Below are 24,164 nucleotides of genomic sequence, written 5' to 3'. Positions count from 1 at the left end.
GGCAACACCCACCGGTAGCACGCGCTCCAGCAGGTGTATCTCACTGATCATCCCTAAAGCCAACACCTCATTTGGCCGCCTTTCGTTCCAGTTCTCTGCTGCCTGTGACTGGAACGAATTGCAAAAATCGCTGAAGTTGGAGACTTTAATCTCCCTCACCAACTTCAAACATCTGCTATCTGAGCAGCTAACTGATCGCTGCAGCTGTACATAGTCTATCGGTAAATAGCCCACCCATTTTTACCTTCCTCATCCCCATACTGTTTTTATTTATTTACTTTTCTGCTCTTTTGCACACCTATATCTCTACCTGTACATGACCATCTGATCATTTATCACTCCAGTGTTAATCTGCTAAATTGTAATTATTCGCCTACCTCCTCATGCCTTTTGCACACAATGTATATAGACTCTTTTTTTCTTCTTTTTTCTACTGTGTTATTGACTTGTTAATTGTTTACTCCATGTGTAACTCTGTGTTGTCTGTTCACACTGCTATGCTTTATCTTGTCCAGGTCGCAGTTGCAAATGAGAACTTGTTCTCAACTAGCCTACCTGGTTAAATAAAGGTGAAATAAATAAAAAATATTTAAAAAAGATGAACTGAAGTCCACACTCCAGTCCAGTTGTTGGTGCTAAGGCACCTTAAAGTTGGTTGCCAACCGCCATATAAAGTCCAAAGAAGAGGAAGCCTGATGTCTGCTAGAAACTAACTCTGTTTCCCCTTTTATCTGTGGATTAATCGAGTCAGCATGTAAGTCAGAATGATGAAGAAATAATGTGTGAGCAGGCTATTGACTCCCAGCAGTGCTGCTGTCAGCTGCAGGGTTCCAGGCCACTCTGGCTAGCGGGGAGATTGGGCCCTAATAGACAACGAGTGGGTGTTAGTGAGTACAGGATGAGACTGACTGGCCCATGATTAACTGGCAGCCGACTTCCCTATAATCAGAGAGGTTGGAGAATGACAGCACACAATGGCCTGGTTTCCTTGCGTACATGGGTTATGCGACGATTGTTCCTTTCAAACATTTTAATTTTAGGTTACAATAGCACTTTGGTTTTAAAAAGTGCATTTAATTAGATTACAGCTTGCAGTTGTTCCAGTTCTTCAGCTTATTAAAAAACTGTGCTGTGCTGTACTGTGATGTGCTCCAACAATGTGAAGAATAGGCTGTTGTACACAGAAATAGATAAGCTTCAGCACCAGTGAGAATGAAACGGGTAAGATGGATGGTGCAGAGATTTGAACATGTTCACCACATCAGTTTCCAATGAGACACCTTTCCACTGAATCCAGTATGACAGTGCACTACTGGGTACACTGCGTGCATGTCAGTTCTTGTGACATATTGTGAGTCACCTGGGTGCTCGGCAGTCTAGGCACACAGGGTGTATAATTAGTTTATGGAGATATTTACGTTTCCTCTTGATTTATGGTGGATTCTGACTGTTGTCAGCCCAGACAGAGTAAGTACAGGGTTTGTTATATAAATAGCTGGCTTCGGTAATCAAACTAAGCGCACAATCCCTAAGAGTAAATGAAGAGCTGCAAAATTACCACATAATATTTGGGTAATTTTGATAAATCATCTTCATCAGTTATTCTCCAGAGTAATTCACTCAAATGCCATTCCAGACACAGCCATTTCAGGAAGTAGTAAATGGAAATTGCCCATGTTTTTTCTATTGGTATTTTCAAGTGATGTATGAAATTGTATTCATTTCCTGAAATGAATTAGAATCGACCCAAACTCTGGCACAGTACAGCAGTCCACATGCACACACACATAGCCCCAGCCCTCTACACTTACACTAATAATGATACATCTACTTTGTATGATGTTTTTTGAGTAAGTCAGAGCAGTCCAGCTGACGCTGCAGTCGCCTGCATATGGATTCTGTTCTGCACTTGTCCCCTGTAGAGTGGCTCGCATATCCCTTCGTCCCTGTTTGTTCAAGGCCACTTGTTTTAATAGGAACGCTGCTGACCGTCAGCCAAGTTCATTCCACCTAGCCTTCAACACCAGGTATGCTGCTGCTGGTCTACTGATTAAGACATCACTGAGAAACACAATCGCTCCCTCCGGCTTCAAGCAGGTTCCTTGTTTCTTAACTTGCCTCTTCACATCGCTTCATACATTTTTCAAACTGTTTTAGGGCGGCATGTGGGGGTGAATTTTTGTAAGTGTCCATGTTGTTTTTGTGCAGGCAGGTTCGAGTATGTCATATGTGTGGAGATCATGGCTAATCAAAAGGAGTCTGCTGACAAAATGCTATTCCTCAGAGGCCCCTTCTAGACAGGTTTAATAGGCTGCTAGCTATCTGTTTATTTATGTACAGTATGCATGCAGAGGCTCTTTAAACCTAACATGCCATCCCTCTCTGACTATCATGTGGTAGCTTGGCTGCTACTTGCCTAAGCCTGTGGTGTCCGATTAATTACCACGGCACAGCCTTGCAATGCTGGCCTGTCAGCAACGGCCAGAGAGCAAAGCAGAGTGGCGGTGATAAGGTATGAACTGGGCTAGAAACAACTATATCTGCTTTTAAAGAGACACAATGGATTGACTTGACAACATTATCTAGGCTAATTTACTCCTTTATATTAAAGCCTCACACAATTATGTCAAAGATGTTACACAAAATAGTGGCCCAAGTGCTGACCACAGATGAACTGAAAAGCAAACATTCCCTCTCTTATCTTTGAAAGAGACAAAATGCAGAGTTTACTCCTGCGTGCAAAATCATGCTCCAAAACACATCTGATTATCATGACACACACATTTACGTAACGGCGCGCTAACTCCATTATGCTGTAGGGCACGGCTAAAAAGTTAGCACTTTATTGCATTAGGAGAATGGTTGGAGGGATCATTATGTGCTGCTCTCTGGGCTGATAACAAGGCACGTGCTATATGTCTGTGAGGCGAGGGGGCGGTGTGATGAGCCTCTGAACTAACCCATTCTCAGAATCCCAAGCACCAGTGTTCCAGAATGAACAAAGCCCCTCTGTTCTAAATTAAAACTCAGTTCTACTCAGAACTCAGGGCAGGGGAATTAGAGAGGTACCAGACTGCACTGCAGGGTGAGGACAAGGCAGAGGCAGGGTGGACATCAGCTACACAGACAGTCCTGTAGGTCTGTCTCTCTGTATGTTCGTTGAACCTCACACTGTAGTGTTGCTAATTGGACAGTCTGATGATTTGTTCAATTGTGATTCATTACTTGGGAGGAACTCAATATTCACAAAAAAAGTCAAAAGTAATAATATCATAAACACATTCCAAGAACCCCCAAATACATGTTACTTTCCTCTTGGTTATTACACTAACAAGTATAACTACTCATTTTTAGGCCCCTTTAACAAAAAGTTCAAAATGTCTTTGTTGCATTGTTTTTTCTTCTCTCCTTTCTTGGAGCGCACATCAAAGACGTGACAGAGAAAAGCAGCTGTCCTGCCATCCCTTGACAGTGATTGTTTTCTCTCTGTCTGTGTTTCCAGGAGTGTCCTGAGAGACTGCTGAAGATGAAAAGAATGGTGTTTGACCCACTTGTCTCACCGATTGGATACCAGTTCTGAGACTAGGATGGTACTAACACAGCGACACAACAGCAGGCCTGGGCATGGCTCTGGATCTGGGCCTAAGCCAAGGGGAACAGAGGGGGAACAGAGGGAGTGAGGAATGGGGACATACCTCATCACCTTGGAGAGAAAAGAAACAGGGTTCCCTCTGCATACTGTACATATAAAGGGTGAGGGGTATAGGGTATCCAGAGGGATAAGATAGGGTTTCCCTCTTAGGATCACCACTTGATATTAAGAATGTTAAATGTCAGAATAATAGTAGAGAGAAGGATTTATTTCAGCTTTTGTTTCTTTCATCACATTCCCAGTGGGTCAGAAAGTTACATACACTCAATTAGTATTTAGCAGCATTTCCTTTAAATTGTTTAACTTGGGTCAAGTGTTTCGGTTAGCCTTCCACAAGCTTGTTGGGTGAATTTTGGCCCATTCCTCCTGACAGAGCTGGTGTAACTAAGTCAGGTTTGTAGGCCTCCTTGCTCGCACACGCTTCTTCAGTTCTACCCACAAATGTTTTACGAGATTGAGGTCAGGGCTTTGTGATGACCGCTCCAATACCTTTTGTTGTCCTTAAGCCATTTTGCGACACCTTTGGAAGTATGCTTGCGATCATTGTCCATTGGGAAGACCTTAACTTCCTGACTGATGTCTTGAGATGTTGCTTCAATATATCCACATACTTTTCCGCCTCATGATGCCATATATTTTGTGAAGTGCACCAGTCCCTCCTGCAGCAAAGCATCCCCACAAAATGATGCTGCCACTCCTGTGCTTCACGGTTGGAGTGGTGTTCTTCGGCTTGCAAGCCTCCCCCTTTTTCCTCCAAACATAACAATGGTCATTATGGCCAAACAGTTCTATTTTTGTTTCATCAGACCAGAGGACATTTCTCCAAAATGTACGATCTTTGTCGCCATGTGCAGTTGCAAACCATAGTCTGGCTTTTGATGGTGGTTTTGGAGCAGTAGCTTCTTCCTTGCTGAGCGGCCTTTCAGGTTATGTCGATATAGGACTTGTTTTACTGTGGATACTTTTGAGATACTTTGTTTACTTTTGAGATATACAGATACTTTTGCACCCATTTCCTCCAGCATCTTCACAAGGTCCTTTGCTGTCGTTCTGGGATTGATTTGCACTTTTCACACCAAAGTACGTTCATCTCTAGGATACAGAATACGTCTCCTTCCTGAGCGGTATGACGGATGCGTGGTCCCATGGTGTTTATACTTGCGTACTATTGTTTGTACAGATGGACGTGGTACCTTCAGGCATTTGGAAATTGCTCCCAAGGATGAACCAGACTAGTGAAGGTCTACAATTTTTTTTCTGAGGTCTTGGCTGATTTCTTTACATTTTGATGTCAAGCAAAGAGGCACTGCGTTTGAAGGTAGGCCTTGAAATACATCCACAGGTACACCTACAACTGACCCTATCAGAAGCTTCTAAAGCCATGACATAAGTTTTTGGAATTTTCCAAGCTGTTTAAAGGCACAGTCAACTTAGTGTATGTAAACTTCTGACACATTGGAATTTAGATACAATGAAATAATTTGTCTGTAAACAATTGTTGTAAAAAAAAAGTAGATGTCCTAACCAACTTGCCAAAACTATAGTTTGTTAACAAGATATTTGTGGAGTGGTTGAAAAACGAGTTTTAATGACTCCAACCTAAGTGTATGTAAACTTCCAACTTCAACTGTACATGATAACACCCCCGCACCACCACCACACACACAAACACACAAAGGGAGAGGGTGTCCAAATTTAACAAGGGAGAGGATAGGCTTTGATCACAAGGTCCTCAGCTGTTGAGATGTTAGAAGGGAAAAAGTCATCTAGGGGCCACAGCAACTGCCATACTGCCTTTAGTACTGCAGATAAGCAACACTAGGGCTGGAAGGGATCAATTCTATTTCAATCCCATTTCAGTCATTTCAAGGGATTAATTGAAAATAACCCAATATCAATTAACCTTTAGAGTTAACTGAATTGACATAATTAATCCAGAACCTGAAGATGAATTACTGAATAAAAGCACAACTAGTGAGTTAATGTAAAAAAAAAGTTCAAATAAAATCAACATTGCCATTGTTAGAGCAAGAACATTAAATATATTCATAATTCAGGTCTTAAATGATGTAGTACTGCCAACGCTATTTCCGAGGGTCAGAGAGACCTCGGCATCACATTAACCAACAGAAAGGTATAAGCCTCCCTATTTTATAGAGAGAGCAGAGTACCCAACCCAACCAGCTTCTCTTCAGCAAACAACAGTGGTCAGACAGACACTTAGGTTCTAATGGCACCACTCGTCCACTCCAAACCCTAATGAGGTCTATAGGGAACACGCTTCCTCCATTTCCTCTGATATCATTCACACCCATCAAAATGCCCAGCCTGTCTTTGTGTTGCAGTAGGGTCCAAACATGAGGGAAAGGGTAAAGGCTGTAATTATGAAGGAGAGACAGGGTAATCAAAAGCCAAACGATAAAGGGGGAGAGTTCATTCAGACAGGGTTGACTTTTGGAACAGATAATCTGCCACACAAAGTGAGGATGGTGATGATTTGATGTTGTCTTTGGCTTTGGCTTTCATAGGTACAATTTGTCTTTGGCTTTCATAGGTACAATTGGGTACCATAGGTACACACTGAAAGTGATGGAATTGAACCTTAAAGGTACAACCCAACAGGTTGTCCAGATCCTGATCCACCATTTGGTAAACACAAGTCAAAATAACCTATTTCACACTACCAAACCTTATTTGATATGTTCTGTGTCAGCAGCATGTCTGTAGCTGCAGCTGTACACAGTATTCAGCGATGTCAGGGCCATGCCCAGACATATTCAGCATAATTGGAGGAATACGTACTTAAGCAACAGGCTGGAATGGGTCAAATCGAATGCGTATGTAAAACTGAGGCCAGTCTCTTTTAACCTTTTACTGCAGTGGGCTAAATCAGGGTCATACAGTGTCGAGGGATGGCAGGACAGCTGCTTTTATCTGTCACATCTTTGATAAGCACCAAGTAATCTTAAACAAATATACTTTGAAACAAAAGTATTCAGCTCACACACATGGTTATGGGCTTAAAAAAAGTAGAGACCTGTACCATGTCAGATATATAATTGAAATGTATCACATTTTGAGTTTGCATCCAAATATGACACTTCATATACATCACAGAAGATTGAAATATAACAAAATCGTTTGACATAGAATCACTGGATTTTTGGCATTAAAATAAATAAATAAATCATGTTTATTAATTATGAAAAATATAATTATATATAACTAGATTTTTTTACCAGGTAAGTTGATAAGAACACATTCTCATTTAAAGCAACAATCTGGGGAATAGTTACAGGGGAGATGAATGAGCCAATTGGAAGCTGGGGATGATTAGGTGGCCATGATGGTATGAAGGTCAGATTGGGTATTTAGCCAGTTCACCAGGGTTAACACACCTACTCTTACGATAAGTGCCATGGGATCTTTAGTGACCACAGAGAGTCAGGACAACCGTTTAACATCTCATCCAAAAGACGGCACTCTACATAGAGCAATGTCCCCAATCACTGCCCTGGGGCATCGGGATATTTTTTAAGACCAGAGGAAAGATTGCCTCCAACTGGCCCCCAACACCACTTCTAACAGCATCTGGTCCCCCACCTAGGGACCAACCAGGACCAACCCTGCTTAGCTTCAACAGCAAGCCAGCAGTGGGATGCAGGAGGGTATGCTGCTGGCAAATAACATTAATAACGTTCCACCCATGAGGCCACGACGTCATTTGACTGCAGGAAAGGGCTAGTAGTTATTTAAGTTTGCTCAGTATTACCAATATATTGTAAGCCCCATGAAAACTGTGAAGCTTTTTCAGCAAAGTGGAATATAAGTCTATACTCTAGAAATAAACACTCAGTCGAGTTCTAAACTTAAAGACATTAAAGACATTCAGTTCACCCTCAAGGATGAAAATGTTACTTGAGCATGGCTGCTTTTGACTTTCTCTCCACAGAGGGGGGAGAGAGAGAGAAAGAGAGCGAGCGAGAGAGAGAGAGACACGAGGCTGCAAAGAAAAAAGAGGCTTGAAATTAAAGACCAGTGTTTGATCTCTCAGCGTCTCTGTCTCCTTCTCTGTCACTTAGACCCCTGTTTTATCTCTCAAAGCCTCTGTCACTTCTAACGGGAGGGGTCAAGCCTCGGCACAGGGGGGACTTCCTACTTCCATCCTTCCCTCTGTATCAGATCCAGCATTAATCTGGAACTGTGTCTGCCTGCCTGCCCAGCCAAACCCAGCCCCCTAGAGAGGGTTACAAGACCCCTGACTGTCTCCTACTTTAGCCAGTTTACTGCCGCAGAGAGGAGTCCAGCAGCTCTGCCCTGGTACACTGCTGGCTGGCCACCTTATAGCCATATGATCCTTAGCTCACTGTGTGCTCTTACTGAAGCAGTATATTTAACATGTCATCTGAGTTCATTCTCAGGCAAGTGAAGTCAGTGAACATGTTCTCCTGTAGCAGAACCAACAGGGGATATGGGATTGATAAAAAGGTGCTATCTATCGGCTGTCCCTGTAGAAGAACCCTTTGAAGAATGCCCTTTGGTTCCAGGTCGAATCCTTTCACAGAGGGTTCTACAATAAACCCAAAAGAGTCCTACCTGGAACCAAAAAGGGTTCTCCTATAGGGACAGCCGAAGAACCCTTTTGGAACCCTTTTTTCTAAGAGCGCAGATAATCAACGAGGGGAAAGGATGCATTATGTCATGGCAACTGGTAGAGATATCAATCCATCTCCACTCTTTTGAAAGACATCATCTCCTTAGAAACACATCAGATTAGATGAAGCTGGAGAGGAGAGAGTGACACCCCTTTGACACTATCATTAGAAGGGTGTGTTTGAGCTTTATAAGTATTATTAATGAGTTGGGTTGACAACTGACACCATAAAGTCAGTATGACACTATGTCATTACATAAAATTACAGTTGTCTCTGGTTGTCAGTCTGGTGCAGTCCTGTCAACCCTCAATCCATGCTAGCTCATGCATGTGAAACGGATTCGTCATTTGCTGACAATTAACTGTCTGGTTGACATTCACAATATCAAACGTCTCCTGTGATCACGTGATGACGCCACTCGTAAGGTATTTGCTTTCAAGGCGTGTCCGATGTCAATATTAAGGAAACCATAGTTCCTCTCATTAAAGTACGAGAGAAGAGAACAAAGGAAGGCAAACATCCAGATAGCTATTGATCATTAGAGAGGCCATGTTTCTGTGTTGTCAGCCCTTAGCTCTGAGTGGCTGCTTGTTCCAGACACACAGCAACACAGTGTCAGAGGCTGCAATTATGCTGGCTTTGGTTGTAGTGGGGACAGCAGTGCCAGTGCAGATGATCTCTATACTGTAGTCATCTAGCATGCTTCAGTTCTGCTCTAATGCAAACTCATCTTTTGAGAATCAGAGATCACGTCGGATGGCTTAAAAAAGGGTCATCCTTAACTGTTTTTTTTATTTTAAATGCTGAAACAGACAGATTCTGTTTTGGGAAAATGGGTTCCTATCTACTAATCAGTAGTTCAACGCTAGCCTTCACTTCCAATGGCACATCTCCTATTAGAGGGCTTGTGTTTGCACCATACATCTTTCTGAATACACTTTGGCATCGTACTGAATACACTTTGGCAAGGTATTAACTCAAGCATTTATCCCACTGGACGAAGGCCATTCTCCATTTCTTCAAAATGACATTCCCCCTCTTCATCTGCTCTTTCATCCTTTCTTCCCTCCTCCCTTCCTCCCTTCCTCCCATCCTCCGATCCAGAACATGAGTCAGAGAATCTGACATCTCACTGGAGAGCAGTCAGGAGAGGAGAGAGAAGAGAGAGAGAGGGACAAAGAGAACGAGACAAAGAGAACGAGAGAAAGAGAACGAGAGAAAGAGAGTGAGACAGAGAGATATATAGAGCGAGCGAGACAGAGGGGAGGAGACACAGAGATGGGGAGAGACATACACAGAAAAAAAGAAGTCAAGAAAAGGAGAAGCTTGAACTATGAAGTATGACTAGATTAACTGATCGTAAGATGGACTTTCAGTGTGGACAGACTTTTCCAGCACAGTAGACCTAGAACATATGCTTCAGTACTTTGATTTCATTTGAGAGATAGCTTTCAGTGCTTTCAGTGCTTATGTTGTTCTGAAATCTAACACAACAATTTGCCCAGAGAGGCCCAAAAGAGTCAGCGAGAGACCGACTTACTTTGTAAAAGGACAAACAATACTAAAATACCTTCACATTAAATAGAATGGAATGGCATTTGGCGCCACATACTGTACATTCTAAACCTCTGCCCTCATTCAAAGTAACCTTGCATCATATTGACAATGGCATTACACCCCTCATTGGTAAAGCACACTTTGCCTCAGTTTACCAAAGAAGTCTGAGAATGGCATAATTACACCAAAAAACACCATTTGCGGTGGGATGAAACACAATAGGTTATTATTAGATAAGCTTCAAAACAAACGGAGCACAAATCCAAAAATAGTGCAGTCCATGTTAAATATTTCAGGCGCTCAGCAGCTGAGGATGGGGGAGGGATAAAAATCTCCACCCCAGCCGCCGATGCAAAAACACACACTGATGCAGATGGCCGGTTGAAAGAGAAACCTTCACTGCCTTGTAGACTGTCTCCACAGAGCAAAGCGGATTACTGCCACTAAGACTCATGCCCTTCGTATATACACACTACTCTATCCTCATCACTTACTTTTGAAGTGCTGTGGTGTGTATTGTAGCAGTTCAGCCCCCTCACTGTGGGCCTATGCACTGCTTGTAAGTCTGTCTACATAATAGTGTCTGCTGACTGATTTAAAACTGTAAAATACTGCCCTGTATAAACCATCCTCATGGTATTGGAATTTAATAATTAAGTTGGAATTTAATTCAACTTAAGAGGCAGTAGTAGTAGTAGTAGTAGTAGTAGTAGTAGTAGTAGCAGTAGTAGTAGTAGAAGTAGTAGCAGTAGCAGCAGCAGCAGTAGTAGCAGCAGCAGTAGTAGTAGCAGCAGCAGCAGCAGTAGTAGTAGTAGCAGTAGCAGTAGCAGCAGTAGCAGCAGTAGTAGTAGCAGTAGCAGCAGTAGCAGTAGTAGTAGTAGCAGCAGTAGCAGTAGCAGTAGCAGCAGCAGCAGCAGTAGTAGCAGCAGCAGTAGTAGCAGCAGCAGCAGTAGTAGTAGCAGTAGCAGCAGCAGCAGCAGCAGCAGCAACAGCAGCAGCAGCAGCAGCAGCAGCAGCAGCAGCAGCAGCAGCAGCGCAGCAGCAGCAGCAGCCAGTAGCAGCAGCAGCAGCAGCAGCAGTAGAAGTAGCAGCAGCAGTAACAGCAGTAGCAGCAGCAGCAGCAGCAGCAGCAGCAGCAGCAGCAGCAGTAGTAGAAGTAGCAGCAGCAGCAGTAGTGAAAGCAGCAGCAGCAGCAGTAGCAGCAGCAGCGTTGCCAGCAGCAGTAGTAGCAGCAGCAGCAGTAGCAGTAGTAGTAGTAGTAGCAGCAGCAGCAGCCGGCAGCAGCGTAGCCAGAAGCAGCAGTAGTAGCAGCAGCAGTTCAGTAGCAGAAATGATAGTGTAGCAGTAGTAGTAGCAGCAGCAGTAGCAGTTGTAGTAGTAGTAGTAGCAGCAGTGGTAGCAGCAGCAGCATCAGCAGCATCGAGTAGCAGTAGCATCAGTAGCAGTTATAGCAGCAGTAGTAGTAAGCAGTAGCAGTAGTAGTAGTAGTAGTAGTAGTAGTAGCGGTAGTAGTAGCAGCAGTGAGTAGTAGTAGTAAGTAGTATTAGTAGCAGCATCAGTAGTAGTAGCAGTAGCTTGCAGTAACAGAAATAGTAGTAGTAGTTGCGGCAAGTAGTAGCAGCGGTGGTGGTATTGTAGTAGTTAGTAGTAGCAGCAGTAGCGGTGGTAATGGTAGCAGTAGTAGTTAGTAGCGGTATTAGCAGCGGTAGTAGTTGTAGTAAGTAGTAGTAGCAGTAGCAGTTGTAGTAGTAGTAGTGGTAGCAGTAGTAGTGGTATTAGTAGTAGTAGTAGTAACAGTAGGCGCTGTAGCAGTAGTAGCAGCAGTAGTAGTAGTAATGCCGCTGCTAGCAATTGGCGGCTGTTGGTAATTGTGGTGTTAAATAGTAGTGGTGGCGGCGGTGGTAGTGGTGAAGCCGCCGCCGCCGCTGGCGTTGCGCTAAGCAGCAGCAGCAGCAGTAGCAGCAGGCGGTGGTGGTAGTGGTAGCGGCGGTAGTAGCAGCAGCAGTAGTAGCCAGTAGTTAGGTGGTGGTAGCGCGGCAGCCAAGCCGTGCCAGCAGCGCGTCAGTTAGCAGCAGCAACAGCAGTAGTAGTTTGCAGTAACTGGCGGTGGTAAGTGGCAGCGGCGGTTAGTGAGCGGCGGTAGTAAGTAGCGGTATGGCAGCCCGGCAACGTCAGCGCGGTGTAGCATCTGGTGTAATGCGGTGGTAATGGTGGTAGCATTAGCGGCGCGGTGGTGGCAGCGGTGGTATTAGCGGCGGTGGTAGTGGTAGCAGCAGCGGTGGCAGCGGTAGTGGTGTTAGGCAGCGGTTGGCGGTATTGGTGGTAGCGGCGGTGGCGGCGGGTTGACGGTAATGTAGCAATTAGCGGCGCAGCGCCGTGTTGCCAGCGGTGGTAGGTAACAGCGGCGGCAACGCAGCTGTAGCGGCGGCGGTGGTGGTGCAGTAGTGGTGGCGGCGCGTGCCGCAGCAGCAGTAGTAATAGCAGCGGTAACAGCAGGTGGCAGCAGCAGCCACCCGAGCACCAGCCGCCATGGCAGCAGCGCCGCCGCTGCCGCCGCCGGCAGCAGCAACCGCGCGGCAGTGCAGCCGCCGGTGATGGTGGCGGTGGTAACAGCGGCGGTGCTGTGCTGCCGCACGTGATGGCGGCGGCGGTGCTGGCGGTGCTGTGGCCGGCAGCGGCCGCCGCTGAAGGTGCAGTGGCGGCGCTGCTGCTGCTGGTGGCAGCAGCAGCGGTGCAGGTAGTGGCAGTGGCGGGTAGTAGTGGCAGTGGCGGCGGGTAGTGAGTAGTGGCGGCAGCGGTGGTGGTAGTGGCGGCAGCGGTGGTGGTTGCGGTAACGCGGCGGCGGCATCAGCGGCAGGTTTGTGGTTGTGGTAGTGGCGGCAATGGTAGCGGTGGTTGGCGGCGGTGGCAGCAGCAGCGGCATCCAGCGGTGGTAGCGGTGGTGGTGGTGGCGGCGGTGGCAGCGGGCAATGGTGGTAATGGCAGCGGTAGTAATAGGTGGTGGTGGTATTGGCGGCAACGGCGGTGGCAGCGGTGTTAGCGGCGGTGGTGGTGGTAGCAGCAGCGTGCGCCAGCGGTGGTGAGTATTAGCCTTGTGGTGGCGGCGGCGCGGTAGTGGTAGTGGCGGCGGTGGCAGCGCGGTGGTGGCGGTAGCGGGTGAAGCGGCGGTGGTGGCATCCGGCGGTGGCGGCGGCGGTGTAATGGCGGCGGTGGCGGCGGTGGTAATGGTGGTGTGGCAGCGGCGGTGGCGCGGCGGTGGCAACGGTAGTGGGCGGCGGCGGTGGTGGTAATGGCGGCAACGGCGGTGGCAGCGGTGGTAGTGTTGGCAGCGGCGGTAGGTATTGGCAGCGGCGGGGGTAGTGGTGGCGGTGGTGATAACGGCGGTGGCGGCGGCGCGGCAACGGCGGTGGTGGCGGCGGCGGTGTTATTAGCGGTGGTGGCGGCGGTATTGGTAGTGGCGGCGGTGCGGCATTGGCGGTGGCGGCGGTGGCAGTGGTGGCGGCGGCGGTGGCGGTGACGGCGGGTGGTGGTAATGGTAGGCAGCGGTGGTGGTAATGGCGGCAGCAATGGTAACAGTGATGGTGCAAACCAGCAGCGGTATCCGGCGGTGTTAATGGCGGCGGTGGTGGCAGCAGCAACGGCGGCGGTGGTGGGCAGCGGTGGTAATGGCGGCAGCGGCAACGGGCGGCGGTGGTGGTTAGCGGCGGTGGCAGCGGCAACGGTAGTAGTAGTAGCAGCAGCAGGTGTTGCGGCAGCAGTAGTAGTAAATAGCAGCAGTAGTAGTAGTAGCAGCAGCAGTGATTAGCGCAGCAGTAGTAGTAATAGCAGCAGTGGCGGCGGCGGTGCCAAACAGCTAAGCAGCGTTTGACGGTGGTGGCAGCGGCGGTGGTGTAGCAGCAGCAGTATGGCGGCGGCGGTGGCGGCAGCAGCAGTAATAGCAGCTGTTGCAGCCGCCGAACAGCAGTAGCCGCCAAGCACCAGCACCAGCAGCAGCAGCAGCGTAGTAGCCGCCGCAGCAGCCAGCAGCAGCAACAGCAGTAGTAGCAGCAGCCGCTTGTATGCAGCAGCAGCAGCAATTGCAGCCGTAGCAGTTGCCGCAGCAGTAGTAGTAGTAGCAGCAGTAGCAGCAGCAGTAGTAGTATTAGCAGCAGTAGTAGTAGTAGAAGCAGAAGTAGTAGTATTAGCGGCAGTAGTAATAGTAGCAGCAGGCAGCAGTAGACGACCATGACCGTAATCTCACCGAGAGTGTCTCATGATGAGTTGGATATGCAAAAAACACATTTCCAATTCACATGTGCGTATAATAAATATTTCTACATGTGGGAAATAGGACAAATATACGCACCCACGTAATTATTATTATTATTACAAGTAGTAGTAGTAAAACAATCTGTAATTTATTTTAACCAAAGAACTACTCTGTAAATACCGCAGAGCAGGTTAGATTGAATTGAGCCCTTAGTGCATCTACAGGAGTGATGGGGTTTGGCTGTGCAGGGTGAGGAGCCTAGCAGAGATACATTAAATACAGGAAAGTGTTGTCATGAGAAACTCCCATCGGCTATGTCAGCTATTCGGGTTCATACCTGGGATAGTGAAGGGAGCAAGACTATCACGTTGCATTTCGCAAAGAGTAACTCCTCATAGCCAAACAAGATGGTCTAGAAATTGAGTTGCATTTATTGTGCACTGCTCAAGCCTTATGACAAACGGTTCACATATCAATGCATTGCAAATCGGTAGTATTTCATAGTGGAGCTCTAAAAACAAGGCTCCCACATCTTGTCAAAATATGTGCTGAAGAAAGCAGTACTTGCAACACAAAATCTATTTCCATTGAAGATGCCAAGTATGTGGGAGGAATTGGAGTTGTCGTGTCTTTACTATCATTAACTGAAGACTGATAGTTTTTATCAAAGAGTCTCTGTAATTAGTTATTACACGATTAGACTGATTAATCATGTAACCGTAATTACTAGGAAGTCGGGGCACCAAGGAAAAATATTCAGATTACAAAGTTATCATTTCCTAAAATAACCTTTCAGATATTTTATCTGATCAATTAGTCTTCGAATTAATGAATTATTTACTTTACCTCACGTTAGTCTCATTCCAAACGTCATAAATTGTTGGTTATCTGCACGAACCCAGTCTTCACTATGAGTCATCCATACATCAATTGTCTTAAATCATTTATTTATTACTAACTAAGTCATTCACAGAAATGCATAAACAAACAAGGTAAATGTGGTTACATGAAATGAGAATGTGCCCCCGTGGGCTACACCAGAATGGCGGCATCGGGGTTGACTAAGAAGTCACTACAAAGTGATAATTATAACAATTTAAATGCTAATCCTTTGCACATGAACGCTCACTCATTCGGGAACAATTGCAATCAATATATATATTTATGCTCTGTGTGTCGTCTTGATCGCTGGTGAAAAGTTAATTTCTTTTGTAGAATTGTCCGTCTCTCTCCCTCTCTCTCTCTGTCGTGGTTAGAGGGGATAGTTCAGAGTGACATTCGTCATATTATGGATGTTTCGGCGGTTGTCGTTCTTCGCGTTCAATGATACCGAATTCCTAGCTGCAGACTAGTAATTAATATCAAAGACTTGTTCTTATTCTGTCGGTATCGATAGTCTAAGAGTTTAACCACGTGGTATTGTTAAAAGATTCAGCAATGGTCTACAACCTTTGTCCGCCTAATGGAGAAAAACATGGTCTGCAACCTTTAGCCATCTCGTAATTGAGGTAAGCTCGGTCTGCTGATCGAAAACCCGAGTGGGGGTTCATTCGGAAGGGCCGAAAAAGGGCTGTCCCAGGAGGCCTGACCCTAACTGGGCTCAGGGGCAGTCTTCTGATTTAGTTCAAATCAAAAGGGAATTGTATTTTTCTTCATTAAACAGTCCAAAATCATATTACACAATTATACAAACAGTATCAAACTCACTCATTCATCTTATACAACAATTAGATGTAAACCTCATATCTGAGGCTATTATATAAACAGCATTATGGTAATGTGGCCACACCGTCTCCCATGAGCTTCCCCAAGTTGTGACAAACGGACCAGTTCGTAGCTGGATTCTTCACCGATCTTTTATACTTTCTCCGGAACATGAAATTTGTTCGTACCTCAAGTTCTGTGAGGTGGAAGGATTTCCTTTGTCCTCTCTCTATACTGTGTGTCCATGAGGAGATCCTCAGGAATTTACGACGTCTCTCTGACCACAGCAACCTAGTTGAAGGAGGAAAGGGGGAGGCAGGGAGAGGGGGATGGGGCTTGCTATACCCAAAGAGGCCAACGTCATGACAGAGTCTACACCTAGTGTACAAAACATTAAGAACACCTTCCTAATACTGTGTTCCACACTAACAAACGCAGGTTAATGGACTTACTGTAAATACGAGTTAATTGCTACAAGGGTTTTTGCCTCAAATACACAGAGAAAAAAATGTGTGTAATATGAAAACCCCTGTGACAACAAATAATACAAGACTGAACATAACTGACTGTAACTATTAAAGTTCTGCTGTCATGTCAACAGGTTCGAACCTTTATATTTTAATACAAGTCAACAGTCTGGACATAATGAGGGATAGAACAATAAAAAACAATTGATTATAAACTGGGTGGTTCAAGCCCTGAATGCTGATTGGCTGACAGCTGTGGTATATCAGACCGTATACCAGGGGTATGACAAAATATTTATTTTTACTGCTCTAATTAGGTTGGCAACCAGTTTATAATAGCGATAAGGCACCACAGGGGTTTATGGTATATGACCAATATACCACAGCTAAGGGCTGTGTCCAGGCACGCCGCGTTGTGTCGTGCAAAAAGAACAGTCCTTAGCCGTGGTATATTGGCATATACCACACCCCTTCGTGTCTTATTGCTTAAATTGAATATTTGGATAAAACCTGTATGACTCAGTTTTGCTTGTATCCCTTTCACCTAATGAGCCTGCATCCTTAAAAACAAATCCCCTCAAGACCTCCACATTCCTTCTCCTCCTTTTCTGAAACTCTGGAAGAAAACAGTCTCTTTCAAACTAGGGATTTCGTGTCTTATTGAGATAAAACAGTAATTCTTCACAAAGATTATCCATGTATGAACTACACATTGACACATCCAGCCCAAAGCGGGAGGTTTAAAAAGTACTTTCTTAGTCACCAAAGCACCGGAGCATGTCTTTAAACAGTCACCATACAGATGGCCATGGTCTGCAGCTTACGGTAATTAAGCAGAGCTACTGTCTACTGTACTGCATAGCATTACAGAGACCTTGATGACTTCATTCCCATTTACTGGGACAGTACTTGTTCTCCCTGACAGTGCAGGCAGGGCCTGGTTGTAAATGAGGAAGGGTATTAGCAATTCCCAGCCTTTGGAGAAGCATGTGTCAGGCCTGTTATTTATGAGTCCTCTCAGCCCTCAGCCCTTCCTCTGCTGCTGCTGCAGAGATGCTGCTTGGGATTCATTATTGAAGAGGTCCTTATTAGATCTTTGATTTTTGGAGTGCATTAAGGAATTACATTCAGACTGAGAGCATCAGCCATGCCTGATGGTCTCTCTCCCTCCCTCTCTCTATCCCGTCTCTCTCTCTTTCAGAAACAGACAGACAGACATACAGGCACGGAAAACATTATCCTTCTCTCTGTCTTTCTCTCTCTCTCCCTCCCACTCACAAACACACACACGCATTCACATACACAGTCACACACACACAGTTCTGTCCTTTATTGATCCTCACGATCTGCCAGGGAGAGTCTGGCTCACGTATCTCTATGGGGGTATTCTATCCTATCCTCATATTCCCTCAATGAACAAACATCCCTGGCAGAGAATGATTTAAATCAGGAGCTAATACTGTGTTTTCTATGTTGGCACACTATATAAGCATGCATTAATACCAGGTCACTCTCAAAAATGAGGATCTAAACCTCAAGAGATCTCCTGGTACAATTAGATCATGTTAAAAACTCAGCTTGCAGAAAGATGAGATAAAATAGATAGAGAAAGGTAATCCAGATGACTGATATAGGATCATTGATATGCATGATTTCTCTCGTCATACAGGTTTCCAGCAGTGTAGGATTTACCAAGCTGAAAACAGACACAAAAACAGAATACAGGAAGCTCTGTTCATCTCCAATTGCACCAGGGAGTGTTGGTTTGTACCAAGCTTTCTCTAATCAGACGATCTACATGTGGATGTTATTTCATTGACCTTATTGTCCTGGAAAGTCCGTGGTGATTGACCCACTGAAAACTAATGGTGCCTTTTGTGCTATGATTGGCCTAACTTACTAGGTGTGGACGTCCTTGATACATCTGGTAAACACACACAGAATGTCATAGAAAAATAAATCATCAACATTTTAGAGGACTTTGAACAGTATTAAATATCCTGTTTGTGCGAAGGCTTCAGTATGAGATCCAGACCTCTAATGCCAACGTCAAGCTGATTGTTGATATTGGTAGCAGCATTGCCACATTTTAACCAAGGCCAGATTATAAATGGAAGTGAATGCTCAAATATCACTGAAACATTTTCAAATCTAACTATGGATTTTGTACACGCCTGACTGTGACTGTTCACTGTAATGCTTCTGCTGGATTACAATTCTCCTAAATGGAAAAAGGTTGAAGAAGGTTGAGAAATAGTGAGCCTACAGCACAATGAAACAAATGATGGTTGACACACACACACACACACACAATGTAACAATACTGTCCTGTGTATTTCAGAGAATCCACTACATCAGAATTGCTGATTAAAATAAATACTTGGTATAAAACAATTGCATGAGTCAAATGATAAGTGTTTTTGGTAGCTTGTTCTGTACACAATAAGCCTGTTTGTTACCCCTAGTTGTACCTAGTTAGGCTATACAAAAGACTCTTGCAATTCTCTCTCTGCTTAGGAGAATGCCAAGAGTGTGCAAAGCTGTCATCAAGGCAAAGGGTGGCGACTTTGAAGAATCTCAAATATAAAATATATTTTGATTTGTTTAACACTTTTTGGGTGACTACATGATTCCATGTAATTTCATAGTTTTGATGTCTTCACTATTATTCACTATTATTTGATTTCTTCACACTTCACTGTTATTCACATTTATTCTACAATGTACAAAATAGTCAAACTAAAGAAAACCCATAGAATGAGTAGGTGAGTCCAAACATTTGACAGGTACTGTATAAACGTAACATGCAAACATATCAATGATTTTTACTGAGTTACAGTTCATGTAAGGAAATCAGTCAATTTAAATTAATTAATTAGGCCCTAATCTATGGATTTTACATGACTGGGAATGGGCACAGCTATGAGTGGCCTGGAAAGGCTTAGGCCCACCCACTTGGAAACAAGGCCCACCCAATGGGGAGCCAGGCCCAGCCAATCAGAATTTCGTTTTTTATTACAGACAGAAATACTCCTCAGTTCCATCAGCTGTCCAGGTGGTTGGTCTCAGACAATCCCGCAGGTGAAGAAGCCAGATGTGGAAGTTCTGAGCTGGTGTGTTCACACGTGGTCTACTGTTGTGAGGCCGGTTGGACATACTGACAAATTCTCTAAAACAACGTTGGAGGCGGCTTATAGTAGATCAATTAACATTCAATTCTCTGGCACCAGCTCTGGTGGACATTCCTGCAGTCAGCAGGCCAATTGCAAGCTTCCTCAAAACTTGTGCCATTTTATTGTGTGACAAAACTGCACATTTTAGATTGGCCTTTTATTGTCCGTAGCACAAGATGCACTTGTGTAATGATCATGCTGTTTAATCAGCTTCTTGATATGCCACACATGTCAGGTGGATGGATTATCTTGGCAAAGGATAAATGCTCACTAACAGGGATGTAAACAAATTTGTCCACTAAATTTGAGAGAAATAATCTTTTTGTGCATATGGAACATTTCTGGGATCTTTCATTTCACCTCATGAAACATAGGATGAACACTATACATGTTGCGTTTATCTTTTTGTTCGGTATAGAAATACATATGTGCCAAAATCAAATTCTGATGGTGGAATCTGAAGTAGAGTTTTTCTTGGCGCACTTCACTATACATTTGGGTCAACTCATTATTCTTTCAGTCCAGCCAGACCTATCTTTGTGTAGCTAGAACTGGCCTAGGCAGCTGGTTCATCTTTCATTATCATAAAGACGTCTATTAACAAGGGGCCAATTGTCTGCTCAATCCCAATAAACTAGCCTACTGTTGTTCATTGAACGCATCTGTCGGGATTGCAGCATATGTCGTGGAGTTCAGGCCAAAAGCAGTGTCTTTACATAGCAACAACCATTTCAGGTTTCTTTGAATACTGTGTGTATGCAACACATTCTCTTATCGTAGAAACAATTTAAAAAAGGTGTAATTGTAATGTCTAAAAGCACATTTATGCTAGACTATAAAAATGTAATAATAAATACCATGATAGTCAGACAAAGAAAGGTGTTCTGTCATTTATTTAATATATTATGTGGTAAACATAGGCATAGGCTACACGAATGGCCCAATATACAACTCAAGGGAGTTTTCTATCACTAATTGAAATGGTTCAGCATTTGAGAATAGGAAGAAGACACAGCAATACATTACATGAGAGGTGTTTGAAGTTGAACAAATCACTGCACATTCACCAGAAAAATAACAAGTGACCGCTTGAATCAATGATACAAAAGTCGTATCTTACCTGATAACATGCAGGGTCGTCAAGATTTCCTCTAAAGTATCCCCGTGAATCTTTAAAAACCGAGTTTTGCATCCACATTAGATTCCACAGTGTGCTGATACGGATTCTCCTCCCTGTATCACGCTGAAAGAATAAAACAGGACTGAGTACAAGGCGCCTGTGCGTGGAGAGTGAGACGGCTCGATGGTGCGTGATGCATGCGGCTCAAAACGAATGACAGACTACCCTTCCGGACCGCTATGCTTACCAAGGTGAAGGTTTCAGTGAGTACCCTACAGTGCACTCTGGGTAAAAGACTCTGCCCAACTATCTAACCACTCCTGACTCCGCTGGTGATCTGTTCCCCGAGCCTGTGTGATGGCTATCCCATGGGATCCCTGCATAAATTCGGGGACATCTCACGCTTCCCGCTGTGCGTCGCTTGACCAATCAGGCTTTTCGATTGATGGGACCCCAATAGTCTCGCATGTTGAATAGGATGACTTGTAAAATGTACCTCGTCATAAATGACAATAACTGTCACCTTTGAATAGCTTCATATAGCTCATGGGAAGTAATGATTCATTCTGTATGGAAATTGGGACCAGTGCCCATCAGTTCACAATGCTTACTTGATGGCTTGCATTCTGTTGATGTAAAAAAGCTTTGGCGAAGTTAAAAATAGTAAAAGGGTTGTGGAGGTTTGTTGTGTGCGGTCCAGAATTATGGCTGTGCTATCATACTATTTGCCCTCATATACTGCCATCTAGTGAATGTCTTAGCTATTGTTTTGAAAAATGTCTACGCAAATTGCACTAACTTTTTATTCTGCTAGAACAATAACATTTCATTGCACATTCTTAATTTGCTATGGATCAAGTTAGAGAGTTACTATATGATATGGACTTAAATGATGTTGTTTAATGATGTTTAACTCTGTGGAATGTGATTTCGTATCAAATAAAATTGTATTGGTCGTGTATATATATTTTGCAGATGTTATCTATCGCAGGTCCAGCTAAATGCTTATGTTTCTTGCTCCAACAGTGAAACATACCTAGCAAGTAATGTTTGCAATACGAAGCAATACACACAAATCCCCCAAATAAAAGAACAAGCAACATCAGAGTCCAAAATAAATAAATACATAAATATATATTCAAGGGTTTTAATTTTTCAACCAATTTCTACATTGTAGTATAATAGTGAATAAATCAAAACTATGAAATAACACAAATGGAATCATGTAGTAACCAAAAAAGTGTTTCTTTTTGTTTCATAAAATATATTTCATATCTGTCACGACTTCCTCCGAAGTCGCCCCCCCCCACCCCCCCCCCCCTTGTTCGGGCTGCGTTCAGCGGTCGATGTCACCGGCCTTCTAGCCATCGCTGCTCCATTTTTCATTGTTCCATTTGTTTTGTCTTGTTCCCGCACACCTGGTGTACATTCCCTAATCAACTGCATATGTATATACTGTATATATATTCCTCTGTTCGCCCCATGTCTTTGTGTGACATTGTTTTGTTACGTGTTTTGTATTGACGCACCTAGCTGGTTTTGCCCCGGGTACTATATTTCAACCCGGAGTATGTTTAATTGTTACACCTGACTTCAACACCAGTAGCGCACAACTCTCTGCTCTCCTGCACCTGACTTCAACACCAGTAGAGCACAACTCTCTGCTCTCCTGCACTTGACTTCAACACCAGTAGCGCACACGCTGACAATATCTGAGATTCTTCAAAGTAGCCACCCTTTGCCTTGATGCCAGCATTGCACACTCTTGGCATTCTCTCAATCAGCTTCACCTGGAATGCTTTTCCAACAGTCTTGAAGGAGTTCCCACTTATGCTGAGCACTTGTTGGTTGGTTTTCCTTTTCCTGGTTTTCCTTCACTCGTCTAACTCATCCCAAACCATCTCAATTGGGTTGAGGTCGGGTGATTGTGGAGGCCAGGTCATCTGATACAGCACTTCATTACTCTCTTTGTTCGTCAAATAGCCCTAATACAGCCTGGAGGTGTGTTGGTCATTGTCTTGTTGAAAAACAAATGATAGTCCCACTAAACATAAACCAGATGGGATGGCGTATCATTGCAGAATACTGTGGTAGCCATGCTGGTTAAGTGTGCCTTGAATTCTAAATAAATCACAGACAGTGTCACCAGCAAAGCACCATCAAAAATCTCACATTTGGACTCATCAGACAAAAGGACAGATTTCCACCAGTCTAATGTCCGTTGCTCCTGTTTCTTGGCCCAAGCAAGTCTTTTCTTCTTATTGGTGTCCTTTAGTAGTGGTTTCTTTGCAGCAATTCAACCACAAAGGCCTGATTCAAGCAGTCACCTCTGTACAGTTGATGTTTAGATGTGTCTCTACTTGAACTCTGTAAAGCATTAATTTGGACTGCAATTTCTGAGGCTGGTAACTCTACTGAACTTGTCCTCTGCAGCAGAGGTAACTATTTTTTATGTTTTATTTCACCTTTATTTAACCAGGTAGGCTTGTTGAGAACAAGTCCTCATTTACAACTGCGACCTGGCCAAGATAAAGCGAAGCAGTGAGACACAAACAACAGCACAGAGTTGCACATGGAGTAAACAAACGTATAGCCAATAATACAATAGAAAAAGACAATATACAGTGTGTGCAAATGAGGTAGGATAAGGGAGGTAAGGCAATAAATAGGCCATCGTGGCAAAATAATTACAGTATAGCAATTAAACACTGGGGTGATAGATGTGCAGAAGATGAGTGTGCAAGTAGAGATACTGGGGTGCAAAATAAATAATAGCATTTATTTAACTAGGCAAGTCAGTTAATAACAAATTCTTATTTTCAATGACGGCCTAGGAACAGTTGGTTAACTGCCTGTTCAGGGGCAGAACGACATATTTGTACCTTGTCAGCTCGGGGACTTGAACTTCCAACCTTTCAGTTACTAATCCAACGCTCTCACCACTAGGCTACCCTGGGGATGAGGGAGTTGGATGGGCTATTTACAGATTGGCTATGTACAGGTGCAGTGATCTGTGAGCTGTGCTGACAGCTGGTGCGTAAAGCTAGTGAGGGAGATATTAGTCTCCAGCGTCAGTGATTTTTGCAGTTCGTTCCAATCATTGGCAGCAGACAACTGGAAGGAAAGGTGGCCGAAAGAGGAATTGGCTTTGGGGGTGACCAGTGAAATATACCTGCTGGAGCGCATACTACCTGTCGGTGCTGCTATGGTGACCAGTGAGCTGAGATAAGGCGGGGCTTTACCTAGCAAAGACTTATAGATGGCCTGGAGCCAGTGGGTTTGGCAACGAATAAGAAGCGAGGGCCAGCCAACGTGAGCATACAGGTCGCAGTGGTGGGTAGTATATGGGGCTTTGGTGACAAAATGGATGGCACTGTGATCGACTGCATCCAATTTGCTGAGTAGAGTGTTGGAGGCTATTTTGAAAATGACATCGCCAAAGTCAAGGATTGGTAGGATAGTCAGTTAGGCAGCATGAGTGAAGGATGCTTTGTTGCGAAATAGGATGCCGATTCTAGATTGAATTTTGGATTAGAGATGATTAATGTGAGTCTGGAAGGAGAGCTTACAGTCTAACCAGAGAACCT

General features: G+C 44.3%; 1 protein-coding gene across 3 annotated transcripts in view; it reads right to left on the bottom strand.

The window, feature by feature from the left end:
• LOC135527903 (poly(rC)-binding protein 4-like) overlaps window positions 1-20,849 on the bottom strand; it is a 104,799-nt gene extending 83,950 nt beyond the window's left edge. For all 3 annotated transcript variants that reach the window (XM_064956548.1, XM_064956547.1, XM_064956549.1), the window contains exon 1: window positions 20,578-20,849. The gene's annotated coding sequence lies outside the window, so the exon portion shown is untranslated. The remainder of the gene's footprint in view (window positions 1-20,577) is intronic.
• Between the last annotated feature and the right edge of the window lie 3,315 nt (window positions 20,850-24,164).

This window comes from Oncorhynchus masou, chromosome 33 (genome assembly GCF_036934945.1).
Source record: "Oncorhynchus masou masou isolate Uvic2021 chromosome 33, UVic_Omas_1.1, whole genome shotgun sequence".
Classification (NCBI taxonomy): domain Eukaryota; kingdom Metazoa; phylum Chordata; class Actinopteri; order Salmoniformes; family Salmonidae; genus Oncorhynchus; species Oncorhynchus masou.
This window is presented reverse-complemented; position numbering and strand designations above follow the sequence as displayed.